The sequence below is a fragment of the Dermacentor silvarum genome, chromosome 2 (genome assembly GCF_013339745.2).
Source record: "Dermacentor silvarum isolate Dsil-2018 chromosome 2, BIME_Dsil_1.4, whole genome shotgun sequence".
NCBI lineage: Eukaryota > Metazoa > Arthropoda > Arachnida > Ixodida > Ixodidae > Dermacentor > Dermacentor silvarum.
The window spans coordinates 9,381,465-9,397,791 of record NC_051155.1 but is presented as its reverse complement, the minus strand read 5'-3'; the positions used below and the strand labels follow the sequence as shown (position 1 = coordinate 9,397,791).

The following is a 16,327-nucleotide window of genomic DNA, read 5'->3' as shown; positions in this document are numbered from 1 at the left end:
AAACACCGAATGCAAGCTGAAGAATGTGTTCACATACTACCACTTCAGGGGGGCAGCCTTTTTCTGGTCACTCAAGACCTCAAAGACTGCTGTCAGGGAGGAGTGTGGCTGTTGCAGTGGGTGAAAAGTGCAAAAAAAATAAACGAACACTACAAAAGTGCTTTATACCTGTTCAAGCATGAACTAAAGCCAAGTACTCAAATTGCCATATTAACAAGGAATGTTGAAATCTTGTGCATCAGACATTGGTAATTTTTTACAAGATGCCTCAATCACACTGGTGAGCCTATGCAGTTTTTTTTTTATTTGTCGCCAGAAGTGCCCACACTGCTATCCGTCACTCCTATTCTTTGAGCGGACAGTAGACACAGATTACTGCAAGTGAATGATTCTGACCCGAGAGCTTGGGCTCAATTTTTACCAATGTGCCTAATTTTAGAAACCGATTGATGGAATCGCTATACTAAACAAATGCCACAAGCATATTCAAAATGGTATGCTTATTGGAGAGCATACACAAAAAATATGTAGTGTAGAAATTTGGTCTCACTGCTCTGCCAGAATTTTTTTTTTTTTTTCAAGTGGTAATGACGTAAAAAAAGAAGTGAACGTGACTTCTGTAGCTGGTGGGACTACAATTACACCTAACTACTTTCTGGGATTAAAATTATTCATGCAGGGGGGCCTCAGTAAGGTACATCTCAAAACGAGGTATTGCACCGTAGTTTAGTTTGACGGTATAGTCTCGTCAGGTAAGATCATTGTTAAAAATGGAGGAAGTCATTGACCGTGGCCGAAACAAAAATAAAATAGCGTTTCGGTATCCACAGGAATCCCTTGTTCATAAAGGAATGCCTGCTGAGAACGTTCTTGATGGTTCTTAAGTAGCATTGAGCGCATGATGCAAAGTTCTGAAGTACATGTGGATTAAAATGCTAGATGATCTATTGATTGTTTTACTTGTTTGAATTATTAGTGATTCAAGATGGAGCCTCATTGTCCATTTCTTCTCTGTGGCCACGATGCGGGCGTTGTACTAGTTTATCTTCTGACTCGTCGTCTCGGCATGCTCTCCGAGGGCATTTGTAACTGTGTGGCCTTTGGCGACATTTTTGTGCTGCTTGAGACGCCGCCAGAAATATCTGCTAACAAGGGATCCATATGGATCCCGAAACATCATTTTTATTTTGGCCAAGTTCAGTGACAAAAGCAATTTTTAACAAAGTAGTACACCAAGTGCCATTCCAAAGTCTTTGCACGACTTTTGGGGCGTTTTTTATTCCATTGCTCTCATTGTCCAACCTTTGTGAGCACGAGCACACGAAGAAGTGCTTTGTAGGCGTCTGGCACTAAAGCGTCCAAGGGAAGAGACTGGCGATGACATGCAGCTAGATTGTCAGAATGTCTTCCCCTTTTGGCAGGCCTCTCTTGTCAATGTTACCAGAAATCAATGCTTTCACAACATCCATGAGGAAATTCAAATGCGAGTGATTTGCATACCGGCCCTTTTGTACAAAATAAATGCGCTGAAAATGGCCTTGTAGAGGCAAACATAGCAGATTGTTTACATCAACTTGCATTTATTGTCTGAAATATCTTCTTTATAGGAGGATTCGGAGATAAAATTCAGAAGATCAGCAATATCGCTGTCACTTTCGAACAAAGTTAACTTCAGAGTAAGAAACTTCAGTAATTGCCCACTTTCTTCACGGCAAGTTCCAGTCACATGTGGCGCCTGACAATGAAAACAGCAATTATTTATTCTCAACTTTAAAAATACTTCTGCAATAATTTCGATTTCTTGTAGAACCATCTGCGACGAAAAAAAATTGAACCAGAGGCATGGACATGCCTAGATTGCAAGATAAATTAGCCCTTTTTACTGCAGACAAGCTAGGCTCCTCTATGGTAGCAGGTATGCAAAGCGTGTGGATGAGTTCTGCTTGTATACGGGAGATAAACTGTGCCTACTCCTCTGGGATTTGGAGCGCTGTCACCTGTCTGCCAAGTAAAGCAAGCCGACCCAGAAACGGTGTAATAATAAAGGAGACTGCATAGTCAAAGATGGTGACTTTGTGGGCCGATCATAACATTAGAGTACGCAGGTCAGCAGAATAAGTGGACACACAAATTTTTTCAGAATACACAAGCACACTCATCAGCGCTCTCGTTCCTACTCACACCCACTCACATGCATTCGCACTTTCTTCCACTAACACTTCCTGGCACCCATTCACGTGTGTGAATGCGAAAATTTATTCACCTTCACTTGCATTTATAAGTCAACTAGCACTCACCCTTTCCCATATACTTACGGGTGCTCACTCACAAACGTCTACTAGCTAGCTGACCATTATACTTCCACTCCCACTTGTTGGCACTTGCATATACTCACGCCTGTCATCACTCGCTCTCACAAGTGTGAAATGAGTGAGTGTACTTATGAACATGTCAACCTATACCAGAGCATGCTGTAGCCTCGCAGGAGTTAAAATGTGAGTCATAACACGGTCTGACCGTGATAATGCTATTGCATTACAGCTGTACAGTAGTATGTGGACCTAGCTTCCTTCTCCAGGTTTGATGCTAAGTAGACATAAGTAATCTCTTGCACAACTGTTGCACAGAGAAGGCAAGCACAAAGAACAGCTGTGACGTCAACACATGGGAGTTTATTCTTGTAGGTCAGCGGGACCCTAAAAGACATTTACTAAATCTTGGTTGGAAGGTGGAGTCGATTGTTTCTATGCAAAGAGTTTTCGACATGTTAAAATTCAAACGTTACATTTCATACTTCTTAGTACATACACTCATGCTTGCAATTCTACTTGCACTGTGACACCAACAACCTCTCGGTATTTAGCGAGTTGGAAGCAGCTGCGGGTATGGATATGCTGAAATGTGAAGCAGTGACCTTAATTTCAATCAATAAATAAAGAAAGCTTAATTCATCATCGTGTATTGCTCGAACACATTCTTGCCATTAGCACAGCATATACTTAACATAAAATAGTATCTACAATGCAACATTACATGACACAACACATTTAGCATAAGCGCAAGCTTCTACATCAAAGCTTCATATCCAGTGATTCTCACAGTGCACTGGAGCCTTCAAGAATGCTCTCAAATAGAATGGAGCCCGAGAAGCTTATGTGATGCAGACGTAGCTTTAGTGTAATGTGCACTTGCCAGTTTCTACTGTGCAAGTGTATGAACAGCTGAATACAGTTAACGAGTCGGCATTACAAAGAATATTATTCTGCATGCGGAAGCTGGTCGTGGTGATAATTTTTAGTGAAAAGTGTGGTGAGAATTGTGTGCATTGGTGTGAAGAGGATAGCAGTAGGGCAAAGCTGCGAGATTGTAAGCACGCCGCAGCCTTGAGTCTGGCCTGGTGGAAGAACGACGTGTTCAATAAAATTTCGGCATTAGAATGGTAGAACTTGGATAAGGCCAAGGTGGAAGTACTCCATGGAGTAAAATGAAATACCTAAACTGAAAAGCAAGTATCTTCGCGTACGTTTGGCAATTTATTCGCTGCAGATCTACGGCCTCCTAATGTCGATTACATCCGTGACCGCAATATCGTCGACTTGTTAGTTTTCCACGCACCTGCCAGTATCATAAGTAGCAATAGAATACAGAAATTTAGCACATAAGTGTAGAAACAAAGTAGGCCCACCATTGATCCAAGTGCTTACGCGAGTGTGGAAACTCCGCGACAGACAACAGACAAAACGGTAGGAGGGCTAAGCGTCCAGTTGACGACACGTATTCTCAGGTGCTCATTTCGCATGAGGAAACTCATGGACTATAGTCGTATTTTTAACAGCAGCAGAAGCGTAATACTCGTCAGATGTCCACGGGAATCAATTGCCTCGAATGCACACATCGACAAGCAGTCGTTTTCTTGACCACACTTAATCGTATCCGCAGATTTCGCGAAGCATTCTCGCTTCATTCAACAAGTTTAGAACACGAATTTTGTAGGTTGCTCGGAGCATGTCTTACCTGACCCAGTCATAGAATAAGAAACCAGACGCAGTGGACAAGTGTTGCCGGTCAAAGCAATATTCATACAAAAATCAGTAGCGGAATAAGCCGCTGCACTTGCACACATGTTAAAACACGCTCAGAAGTTTAGAGAATACGTAAAAACACTGAAAATAAACCTCACTTTACACTTCATTCCGACTAGAGTGTACTAGAATATGGTCGAGTGGGACGAGCGGCTGGGGCGGCGCATGCTTTGCAGTGAGGCGCCCGACGTGGAAAAATACTGGGGCGGCGCTGCGGTCGAACTGGTTTGGGCTGCATCAAGGTCGCCGTTGGAAACTGCTGGCGATACAGCTCGGCAGGGTCATTCGTAGTACTTCGCGCGCTGGTATTTGCGTTCAGACCGATAAAATGGGGTTCATAATTGCATATGGCATGTATTTATGCCTTAAGAATAAATTCCTTTCCTTTCTCTTCTTTATTTATTTTTTTATTATTTTTAATGCCGCTTGGTGATTGCGCGTGGATTGCGGCCGCAGTGTCGGCTTTCATTTTACTATGTTATTGTACGGTTCCCTTTGGAGAAAAAATGTTTTTGTCGTTCTTCAAGCAACATGTATGTCTCGTGTGTATTGTTGCGCATATAGTTTTCCATCAGTAGGTCTTGCGAAACGCACACGAAGCAACATATGTAACGTTCCTGCTTGCCGCTTCAAACAAGTAAAGCATATCTGCCCCATCCGGCGCCTTGTACTCAGATTTACTGGAAGCATTGGTATAGATAAAAAAAAATAGGAGTAAACTGCAGTGCAACATTCCATTCAAGTGTCCGCATTTCTCGCGTAACAGAATGTGGAGTAATTGGTACGGGGTCATTTACTGCAGTCGGACCTTGAGCGCCGAAAACGGTTTTAGTTAGCCATTCTATATGCTAATCTTTGGCCGTAAGCCGTACGTGGATTTTTTTTCAGTCGATTCTTCAAAAAATAAAATAAAGCCTGCGCGGTAGCCTAATTAGTGCCTATATCGTGGATACGGCGTTGCGCTGCTAATTCTGGAGCTCGCGGGTTCAATCCAGGTCGCGGAATTCCATGGGAACGAATTGGAATAGACTCGTGGTACTTCTATTTAGGTGCGCGTTAAAGAACCCCAGGTGGCAAAAACTATAGCGGTTGCCTCATAATCATATCGTGGTTTTGCCACGTAAAACCCAAGAATTTGCTTATATTAAAAAAAAGAAAAAAGCAGGTGGCTGCGTTCTTCGGCCTATTTCTGGGGGTGTAAACAACATAAATTATTCTAGAGTTTGATTTCCGAGAAAAACATGTTACGCTTATCCTATATTTCATGCGTAATTGTAATGCCGTTCCCAAATGTATGACCGCTCAACTCTGTAGCGTTCAGTTATCTGATGCACTATCATAACGACTATAATAAACAATTAAAGGAACGGCATACCTCACACAGAGGTAGAGATATGTGCAGATCTGTTGCGTTCGTTGAAGAAGATAAGTGTGGTACCACATGGGGCACTCAGTTTTAATGGGTTGCAAACATGATGAGCCTGTCAGCAATTCTTGTCTGACTCAAGTTAGCAGATTTACAGGCTGCCCCAAAACGGGGCGTTTATATAGAGCTAGGAACTTGTTAAGCAGGACTTATTAACACCCGTCCGTTAATTCTCTCAGGAACTGCGCCTCTGCGCAACAGCCACGACTATCCGACAGCAAAATTATTCGGAATAACAGTCCTCACTTGCATGCAGTCACTCACCTTTGAGACTTCAATAGTGCTGTTATGCATTACATTAGAACGGAAATGACTATTCCGCGTCGTACATCATAATAATAACACTTGCACACACACAAACACACACACACACACACACACGCACGCACGCACGCATATATATACAGGGTGTTTCAGCGAACACTTTCAAAATTTATTTAAGGTTACCTGTGGCAGATAGCCCGATTCTAGTTAAAGAGCTGGTCTACTGGAAGAGGCGGGCATTACTTGCAAAAAACATTGAAATGCATAATCGACTAATTACCAAAAATTGACTAGTTTTTAACTAATTACCTGATGGCCCATATTGCAATTTACAAATTGTAGTCGTGGAGTTCGCAAAGCGGATCCACTTGGAATTAATTATCAGGATAACACCAGTTTCGAGATATTAATTCCCAAACTTTGCGCAGAAATGCATTGGCGTTCCAGCTAGTTTTGTGCATCAATGCGTAAATCGACGTTTTGTTAAAAACTTAACTGGAACACCAATGCATTTCTCCGCAAAGTTCGGGAATGAATATCTCGAAACTGGTGTCATTCTGAGAATTCGTTCTAAGTGGATCCTCCTTGCGAACTCCACGGCTACAATTTGTAAATTGCAATGTGGGCCATCAGGTAATTAGTCGATGATGCATTGCAATTTTTTGTGCAAGTAATGTCCGCCTCTTCAAGTAGACCAGCTCATGAACTAGAATTGTGCTCTCTGCCACAGGCAACCTTTCAGAATTTTCGAAAGTGTTCGCTGAAACACCCTGTATATATATATATATATATATATGGTTTTGCCTGCCATGAATATTATTTCTGCGAATGAGAGTTTTATTTCCAGTATTTACTAATAAGTGTGTTTGTTTCTGCAAACACGTGCGCTTATTCCGGTCGGGAGTTCTCACTTTCTCAATTACTGCATTTAGAATGTTTGTGATTTTCCCCTTATATATATATATATATATATATATATATATATATATATATATATATATATATACCCTTTGAGTTCATTACCTAGAAATACATTGGTCATTCTTCGCGCCACGCAGTAATAAACCTGGTTTATTTCACCGTAATATTGTTTTCTTCGATCCTTGTCCCTGATCAATATCCACCAACAAGAAGCGCGTGTAAAATGACACGATATCAATAATAAAAGTTTCTTACGTAGCCTTCATGGTGCGGAGATACCAGTTACTTTTAGAGGACAGTGGTAAAAACAGCAGTTCACCTGGCTAAAACTACATTTGGCACCGGCCGTCAAGAGTCATGGGCGCACCGAAGCAACTAAACATTAAAAAAATGTACTGTACAGAGGTTCTGCGAGAAAAACTGGGCGTCCGTCAGCGTCCGCGTAGCGAACGCGCGCTCGCTAGCAGACGACGCGCTCGACAACGACAGCAAAATTGAAGACGTCGCGTTGTATAATCCCTGCCTCAAATATATATGTTTGACAAAATGGTGTAAACATAAAGTTGCAGTTGAAATAAAGCACTATTTTAAGAGCGTACTATGCGCAAACGGCCTCGGCGCCCGCAGCGAAATTACGTTGAATATGCCGCGGAGCGCGTCTCCGCCCCAATCCAGTTCGCTCGCAGCGCCCTCGCACTATTTTTCCACACGCGGCGCCTCAGCGGCAGAGCGCCGTTCGGCCCACTCGACCATTGTCTAGTACACTCTAATTCCGACTTTGCGTTGCCGCCATTACCGTGTTTTGCTCGCGACTAGTGTCCATGGCGATGCGGCCGCCGCTTCGTGCTCAGAAGTATGATAAAAAAGCAAACGTAAAATGATGCGCATTTTTACACATAAAATAGATTAAGTACTTTTTTTCCGAATATAATAACACTGAAGGTATTGTAGATGTTATGCACACTATGTAATTTTCAGTGCAGATCATAACTTCAAGGGACAGTACTTGCTTGTAGTGCTTAATCAAACACTAATTAACGGTTTAATTATTTGCCACAGCGCACATAATACAATCACACAATTTGTGTCAATCGGTATTTCAGACCAACACCAGTTATATACTGAAATCCCCAGCACTATGAAATACAAACAAAATCGTGAGAAATCTCGCATATTATTTTTCCCAAAATCTGTAGGCAATGCTGGACAAAACTGATGAATGCCAGCATATCCCGGTTTGGGGAATGAATGTGCCATACCTACCGGCTTCTCTACCTGAAGAACTGACACACTTTCAATCATGTACCACAATGATTCTGCATTCAAGGCCTTCATGAAATGAATCAATGCAGGAGAAAGCAGGGACAAGCCTGAGCTGCTTGAAAGTCACGAATGACATCAACATTATGTTGCTCTTGTGTCAAGCTGTTCGTGAAATACAAGACATTAATTCTGCCCCTTTGAAAGGAAAGAGCCCGCTTCGCAACCGCTTTATTAACAATGTCATAGCAGACAGGCAATGACAATTTCAAAGCAGAACAGTAATCAATAAAGAGCTACCTAGAGTCCTTTTGTCTAACAAACTCAGAAGTATTGCCATATAGAAGTTAAGAACATGGTTGCTTCCACTAATGTGGTTAATCTAACGAATAGAGCCACCAAGAAAAGAGTATAGACATGTCGGACCTACAGTCAAGACAGCCAAGCTACGAATTGTCGAATTTGACTGCAGTTTTTTTAACTGGCATCCCTCTTAGGATCTCTATGTGGAGTCTCTACGCAACAAGCAGCGACTTAACATTGGCAATTTCAGCCACGGGAAACGGTTTATAGAGTTTAAGTCACCATCCCCCCCCCCTCTCTCACAAGTGTGTAGGAAAACTCACCATCAGTGGCTTCACAGACTGAAAACAAATTCCAGTCTGCCAATTACTCATTTACTTCACTTAAACTTTACTTTAGCAAACAGTAAAGGTATACTCGGACATTGCAGAAAAATAGTTATGAACATACGCGTCAGATCTTCAGTTGCCACATACCAAGTATAGGTAGCACCTTGTTGCGGACAGCTGTGGAGAATACCTGCCACATGAAGTATAACTTGAATTACTGAAGACAAAGGTCTGCAACACAGAGTAATTGTAGAAAGTAAGAAAGTGAATAACCAACCAACCATCCAAAGGAATACAAGGGAAATACGAGATTGCAACACAGATATTTACACCTATCCACAGCTCATCTAATGCCCAGTTTAAGCAATACTAAAGAAGCTTACTTACTCTGGCTTACTGGCATGCTTCTTTCCACACGGAAGCTTGGGCTTTTGGGAAGAAATGCGGGCGCAAAGCTTAGACAACTTATTATGGGCCGAGAAAATCACCCATACTGCGTTGCATGGTGGGCGTCGTATATGAAATTCCGATGAGCTGTGGCAAGTCTTATATAGGCCAAACAGGCCGCTGTGTTAATGACCGCCTAAAAAAGCATGTTTTATCGATTAAAAATGGTGTCGGTTCACACCTGCCGTTCCATTGTGACTCGCATGGCTGTGCTCCACGGTTTGACAACACGTGTGGTAGGAAGAAGCAGAGTAGTGTTAGCACGTGAATTGCTCAAGGCGTATCACATAAGGAAGAAGGGTGATGGTTGTATCAGTGTGCCCTTTGTTGACCTCTACAAAAGTGAATGTTCGTTTTTAGATAGCGCAGTGAGGTAGCTTGTGACACGTGCTGCGCCATGTCTTTGTGCACATATTTTTTTGGAACTAGATATATTTCGGTGATGTGCTGGAAATAAAACTAGTTGAAAGTTTGGCGCCCTATCCTGTCTCCTTTTTGGCTTTACTTTTTTTTTCCAACCTTGCGCCACAATTCATGCGTTTAGCTATGCACCAACTCGCCTAACGCACTGCCCTGCAAAACTTGAGTTGTCTGTCCCCGTCTTCTTTTATCTGTGTGTGCACACCCCACTTTCCTCTAATAACATAAAAATATTTGCGTGCTTTGCATATATATATATATATACCATGCACAACTTTGAGAGCACTGCACAGGAGAAAAAAATCGTTATACAAACTGCCTTGCGGCAATGTTATTTGTACAAGGTCGAACTAACTAGCAGATGTGAAAATGCTGACACTTTCGCAACTGGAATTTCTTGGCCAGTAGCCGAACTGATGTCACTGGAAGGAACTTGCAGGTGTCTATGACAGATGGTTTCTGTTGGATTTATCACCAGTTTTTCAGTGGAATAATTCAATGCAAGAAAAAATGAAGACCTTTGTTGTAAACAGAGTGAAGAATATTCCAGTTTAAGCTATCCTGATCACATTAGTTGCTCAAAAGAATCAAACCCATGTGACATGATTAACTGAGGTACAGCAGGAAAACGTTTTCAAGGGCTTCTCTATTGAGAAAGAGCTCATTGGCTGTATTAAAATAAGCAATTTTGTCCTCATCATTTGTGCTGCATGTAAGCATGAAGAACTTGAGTCATTTACAATGTTTACTCAACAAAATTCAGTGGGCGCACGGACCAGAGATCGGATTCTGCATGTGATGAATAGAAGTCCTGACCTCTCTTTGTTCCCCTCGTGTAAGCAGTTTGTAAAAGAGCTTTAACATCACTGAATTGGCCTTCCATTTTATGCACTACTAGATAATTGAGTATCAGCAGCCCTTGCTGCATGGTAGCCACGAACAGCAAAATAGTTTTTGATTGTGAGGGTGTAAGCATGCACAATTAAAGAGTGTATGCTGACTATGTAGTGATATTAGTTACTGAATATTGCAAATGCCTCTCAAATTTTGAAAGCAAATGATGTTGAGATCACCCTCATGAGATCTTGTCCATATAAGGGCAACATCTGTGTTACAGCTCAGTCTAACCATTATCTGGTTGACAATCTTTTGTACTGTGACACCTGTTTACCTATTACTGCACTATATTGGACAAATTTTCGCCCGACTCCAATGTACTACATCTATACTATTCCTGCAGATATCCCCAAGACTGGCTGTGTTATAAATGTGAGTCATCTCAAGACATTTTAACATTTGGATTAACAAAAACGTGGTTGCACTGCTGCACTGGGAACTTCTGCTGCACAAACTTAGACATGCCGTGTTCGGATTTTATCAGCGGGAAATATTTAGCACTCAACATTTTTGTCATTCAATGCAACAACATTCGATTTAACTAAACACGAGTACTAGTTTATTTCGGTTTGCTACACAGTCTGCAACACCGCAGCGGTAATTCACTCAAGAGAAGCTGCAAACGTTTAACAGCGCCCACCACACATTTATTCACATTACAGACGATTTAAAACACCTCGTATACAGTCATCGGCCGAAACCATCGGCTCACGGTTTTGTGCATTCTCGTAGAATATCTGAAAAAAAAAAAAAAACAAGAAAGACAACTAACGAACCCCATAATGTTTACCTTTCGCGTTTTCTAACGACAAATCCACGTACTCGGGAACTTATCGTCGTCACGCTGCGATTCTTTCGGTCTCAAAACACTTTCCAACGAAGGGACGTCACCGCATGCCGCATTTGTCACCACTCCACATGTTTCTTGCGGCGATCTCAGATGTTCTTGCGTTGAGTTAAGTGTTTACTCTAAAACACGCGGCGATGGTTGACGCACTTAGCCGTTGACCCAGTTAACAGGTGATCTCAACTACAGTATATCTCAACTCTCGTGTGATCTTTCCGATCTCCCTCCAAGCACGCCGGCCATGTTCTCATGTTCACGTGACGCGCCAGGTACTTCACAGCGTCATAAGGAAAGCACAGAGGGGAAAAAAAAATTTCTGGGGACAACCTAGGGAGGAAATATCTCGTGTGACGTCAGAGCATCTATTGTTCACCGGGTCCAGCCGAGCTGCGGCGAAACGCATGTGAAAAATCAACCACGGCAACGGGGCTGATTTTTTCAAAGCATTGGGGTTTAGGGGCAGTGAAGGCAAAATAGACTTTAAGCGGGTAGAAATAACCAAACAGAGGTTATCTGATTGGTGGATAAAATCAAGGCAGGGGTGAAATTTCACCCACCACACTGCGTTAGTGGTTCAAAAAAGTGCGTTAGTGGTTCATTCTGTGGGAAGGGCAGCCTTGTATACAGAAGGAAGGAATTTGCATCGGATCCTGTATAGCTCCCATCCTCAGCGACATATTTTTAGCAGAACTAGACAAGAACATGAGTGGTCGGCTTCCAGATTTTAAGATTCTCAAAGTTTTTAGATACGTCGATGACTTTTTAGTTCTACTTGACTGCAGCTCTGACTGTTTTGATTTTTTAACCACTAACGCACTTTCTTTTATACGCGAGGGTTTATCTCCTTTAAAAGTAACGCATGAACTTCCGATTGACGGAAGTATTCGCTTTCTTGACATTAAGTTTTTATTTTGCAACGACCATGTACGCTGGAAGTACGAGCCCCGCGCGAACAAGCCACTGCTCCCATATCAGTCCGCGCACTCTAAGTTGGTTAAGAGGGGAATAGCAAAAACATGCTTGTCAAGCGCGTTATGCAAGTCATGCCCTGAGCAGATGACCGACAGCTTCAATGATCAGATCCTCCGCCTTCGTTCGGCAGGTTACCCTATACATGTCCTAATTAGTGTCGCTGAGAGTCTGCTCAAGTCGAAGTTATTAAAGAATTCTTCCAGCATGCCTTGTGTAGATAAGAAGAACGTAGCTGTCATCCCGTATATCCACGGCCTATCACACCGTTTAAAGAAAATAGGTCAACGTGCGAGTGTTAGGGTTGTCTTTTCAGCATCTACAAAATTGCAATGTCTGTGCAGACTAACCAGACCAGACCTGCCTGAGAAACGCATGTGCACAAAGAAACACCAGGACCCGTTTGTTGAATGTGCAGGAGCAATCGTTTACAACCTTCCTTTAAAGTGTGGAAAAAATTACGTGGGACAAAGCGGAAGGTGCCTCAACGAGCGTTTAAGGGAACATCGGTATAATGTAGCAGAAAAGCGGGGTGGGTTCCTCGACGCTCACTGCAGGCATTGCAAGTGGGCTGATGCTGGGGCGGATGATGGTGACCGCTCGACGTGCGCTCCAGAATACAGAGACTGCTCTATCGTGGGAAGAGCACGAGGAAGAATAACTCGCGAAATTATCGAAGCAGAAATGATTGATAGGCTCGGGGATAACTGTATTTCACAACCATCACTTGCCCTTTCCCGCAAAGAGCTAGCTTATCTGCGTAATGGTATGTAAAGTATTTTTGTAAACGGCGCATGTATGATGATGTACGCGAAACAGTTGTATATATGTGTGGGTCCTTTGCTCGAAATAAATATTGTTGCAAGTTAGCGCCTGTGTGTGTCACCTCTTCTTTCGTCCTTGTCTTTTCATGCGCTATAAGCCTCACGATGTTCTTCTTACACCGTGCTCTGCATGTTTCCATGGCCACCAAGATCGCCGTCCTTCCTCCATGGCCGTCCCCCAGCGAGCGGAAGTGACGTATCCTCTCGTCCTATTTCTGCCCGAATCCGCGCTTCGGCAGCGGAGCATGTCAATCGTATTTTGAGCCCACAGTAACAACAGCATCCTCATGGCATGACTTCTTTCCAGTTTATATGTGCGGTATCCAAGCTAAAGTCAGGCAAGAAATGAAAAAGACAGTCCAAGATACGATTATAAAATATGCCATGACATATGCCACGCTGGGCGGAAGAAAATAATTCCGAAATTAATGCGACTTGCCTGTCTGGGAAAGAGGCCCCCTTCCCGCCTTTTCCTTCCCTTTTTTTTTTCTGAGTTTCATACACCTGAGGACATCTTGTTGCTGGGGAATGTAGCCAAGAAAACGGGACAAGAAATAATGACGAAAAGAACGCTCATTTGCGCACGACAAAATATAATAAGGGTGCAGTTACATGAGGGCAGGGAAGCTAAGAAAAAAGCCACAGCGAACGGCGGCAGAGTAGGTAGGTGAACGACCGCGACGTCCACGCAACGGCGCCGCCGTTATTTTTTCCTCCAACAACAAATTTAGTCGCTTGTTCCACACTCAGACGCTAGCTTACGGGGACGCGTAGCCAGTCGTTTTGTGCATGTGCATGGGGGGGAAGCGGCCCATGACACCCCCTCCTTCCGACCGCCACTGGACCTCGCCTTGCTTTCATATTTATTTATTTCACTCACGTCACTCTATCTGAGTACACTTAACCTGAAGTTCCTGAAGCCTCCTGAGTGAGTGAGTACGAACTTTATTGAGGTCCTGAGGAGAAAGAATTAAAGCGGGGCCGGAGGCTCCACCCAGGTCGGGGCCGGTAGACAGAGTCCTTCGGCGACGGCCCGGGCCCTCTGGACAGCCTTGAGCTGAGCGATGAGCTCTGTACTTCTGAGCGCTGAGTCCCAGGAGGACTGGTCAGGAAAGTCCGTGCCCGCGTTGGCAGGGCACAGCCAGATCATGTGTTCGAAGTTATTGTATTCGTGGCCGCAGTGTGGGCATGCAGTAGGAAGGTCATGGTTGATCCTGCTTAGTGTTGTTGGTGTGATGTATGTCCTAGTCTGCAACTGTCTGTAAGTGACGGCCTGTGCTTTTTTGAGGTTTTGGTGAGGAGGAGGAAAAATTCTTCGTGCTAACCTATGATTTGAAGTTATTTCGTGGTATGATACGAGCGGGTCTTTGTTGTCTAGATCCCTCCAGGCTGGGTTGAAGCGAGGGGGCGACCGTAGACGCGGAATGTGAGTTCTCGCGCCAGTTGGTGTGCCCGCTCGTTCGGATTAGTCAGGAGGTCCGGAAATGTTGCCCATGTGGGCCGGGAACCATGTGACGTGTGGGGACGTGAGATTGTCTTCTCCCTGTTCTTGGAAGATTTTGTTGACAACCGTAGCTGCTTTCCTAGAGACGAGTGCCGCCGAGAAGGTTCTGATGGCTGTTCTTGAGTCCGAGTAAATGACGGAGGCTTCTTTGCAGCTTCGAAAGGCCACCGCGATGGCCATTTCTTCTGCTTCGTGAGTGAAGTTGGTAACCACCGTGGCTGCGTTGACGAGTGAGCCATGGGCGTCCACCACAGAGACCGCGTATGCGCCTCGATTCCAATATCTGGCCGCGTCAACGAAGAGGACTTGCGTTTCATTACGCTTGATGTTATCAAGGATTGCCTTCGCTCTCGCTTTTCTCCGCCCTTCGTTGTGGGTCGGGTGTATGTTTCTTGGTATTGGATCAACGGTTATTGACCTCTTGGTATTTGTGCATAGTTGCAACCTCTCTGGTGGCATGAAGAGGGGATGTATGTCTGCTTCTAGTAATATCTCGATGCCCGCCTTTGTGAGTGAGAGCCGACTAATTTGGGCGGTTCAGTGTGCTTCAAAGAGTTCTGTTGCCGTGTTGTGTAGCCCCAATTGGAGGAGTCGTTCCGTGCTAGTGTTTCTAGGGAGGCTTAGGACCTTTTTCAATCCTGTTCTGATTAGTGTGTCAATTTTGTTCAGCTCCGTCTTCTTCCAGTTGAGGAAGGGGGCGGCGTAGGTTACGTGGCTGATGAGGAAGGCGTGAAATGCTTTCATGAGGTTGTCCTCTTTCAGTCCGTCCCTTTTGCTGGCGACCCGGGATATGACCCAGGTGAAGTTGTGGGTGCTCTTTGTGATGCGCTTTAGTGCCTCCGCGTTGTCATTGCTGTAAGCCGCAATGACCATGCCCAGGACCTTAATTGTGTTACACCTGGGGATGTTTTCTCCGTCCCTGGTGTGTAGGTGAACGGGGAGGTAGCTAAGGGGCTGTCTCTGCCTGGGGCCTTGCTTGCACAGGAGGAGCTCTGATTTGCTGGGGGAGAGCTTCAGTCCCGTGTTTGTAAGGAAAGCTTCCGTGGTGTCCAGCGCTTGCTGTAGGTTCTGCTCCAGAGTGCCTAGCGGGCCGCTCGTGGACCAAATGGTGATGTCGTCCGCGTAAATCGCGTGCTTATACCCCCGGGACTTTCTAGAGTTTGTTTGCGAGATCGTGCATTGCGATGTTGAAAAGAAGCGGCGAAAGCACTGACCCTTGCGGGGTGCCGATGTTACCTAGCATGTGCTTTCTGCTTCTGATTTGTCCGACGTTTATGGTGGCCGTTCGGTTATCCAAAAACGATCTTACAAAATTGTGGAAATTTACTCCGAGATCTAGAGTGGAGATTTCGTTGAGGATGTGTTCGTGCCTGACCGTGTCGAAGGCCTTTGTTAGGTCGAGCGCCAGGATGCCTTTTACATCCCTGGATTTGTTGTCTATATCGGCGCTCCTGATGAGTAGCATGACGTCTTGCGTGGATAGGGATTTTCTGAAGCCTATGAGACTGTGGCGGAATAGGCCGTTTTCTTCAATGTGCTCTCCAATTTTATTGTGGATGGCATGTTCCGCGACCTTCCCGAGGCACGACGTAAGGGAGATGGGTCTCAGATTCTCTGCATGGACTGGTTTTCCGGGTTTGGGGATGAGGACTACATTGGCAGTTCGCCATTCGTCCGACACCCGGCCTTCAGCCCATACCTCGTTAATTTTGTTCGTAATAATGTGTATGGCTTTGTCATCTAGATTTCTGAGTAGTTTGTTTGTTAGTCCGTCTGGGCCGGGGGCCGAGCGTCCGTTTAAGTCGTGAAGGGCGTGCACAATCTCCGAAACTTC

At 44.3% G+C, this 16,327-nt stretch overlaps 1 protein-coding gene across 1 annotated transcript in view; it reads right to left on the bottom strand.

Moving 5' to 3' along the window:
• LOC119439895 (very long-chain specific acyl-CoA dehydrogenase, mitochondrial) overlaps positions 1–16,327 on the bottom strand; it is a 444,311-nt gene that overhangs the window by 205,688 nt on the left and 222,296 nt on the right. The window lies entirely within an intron of this gene.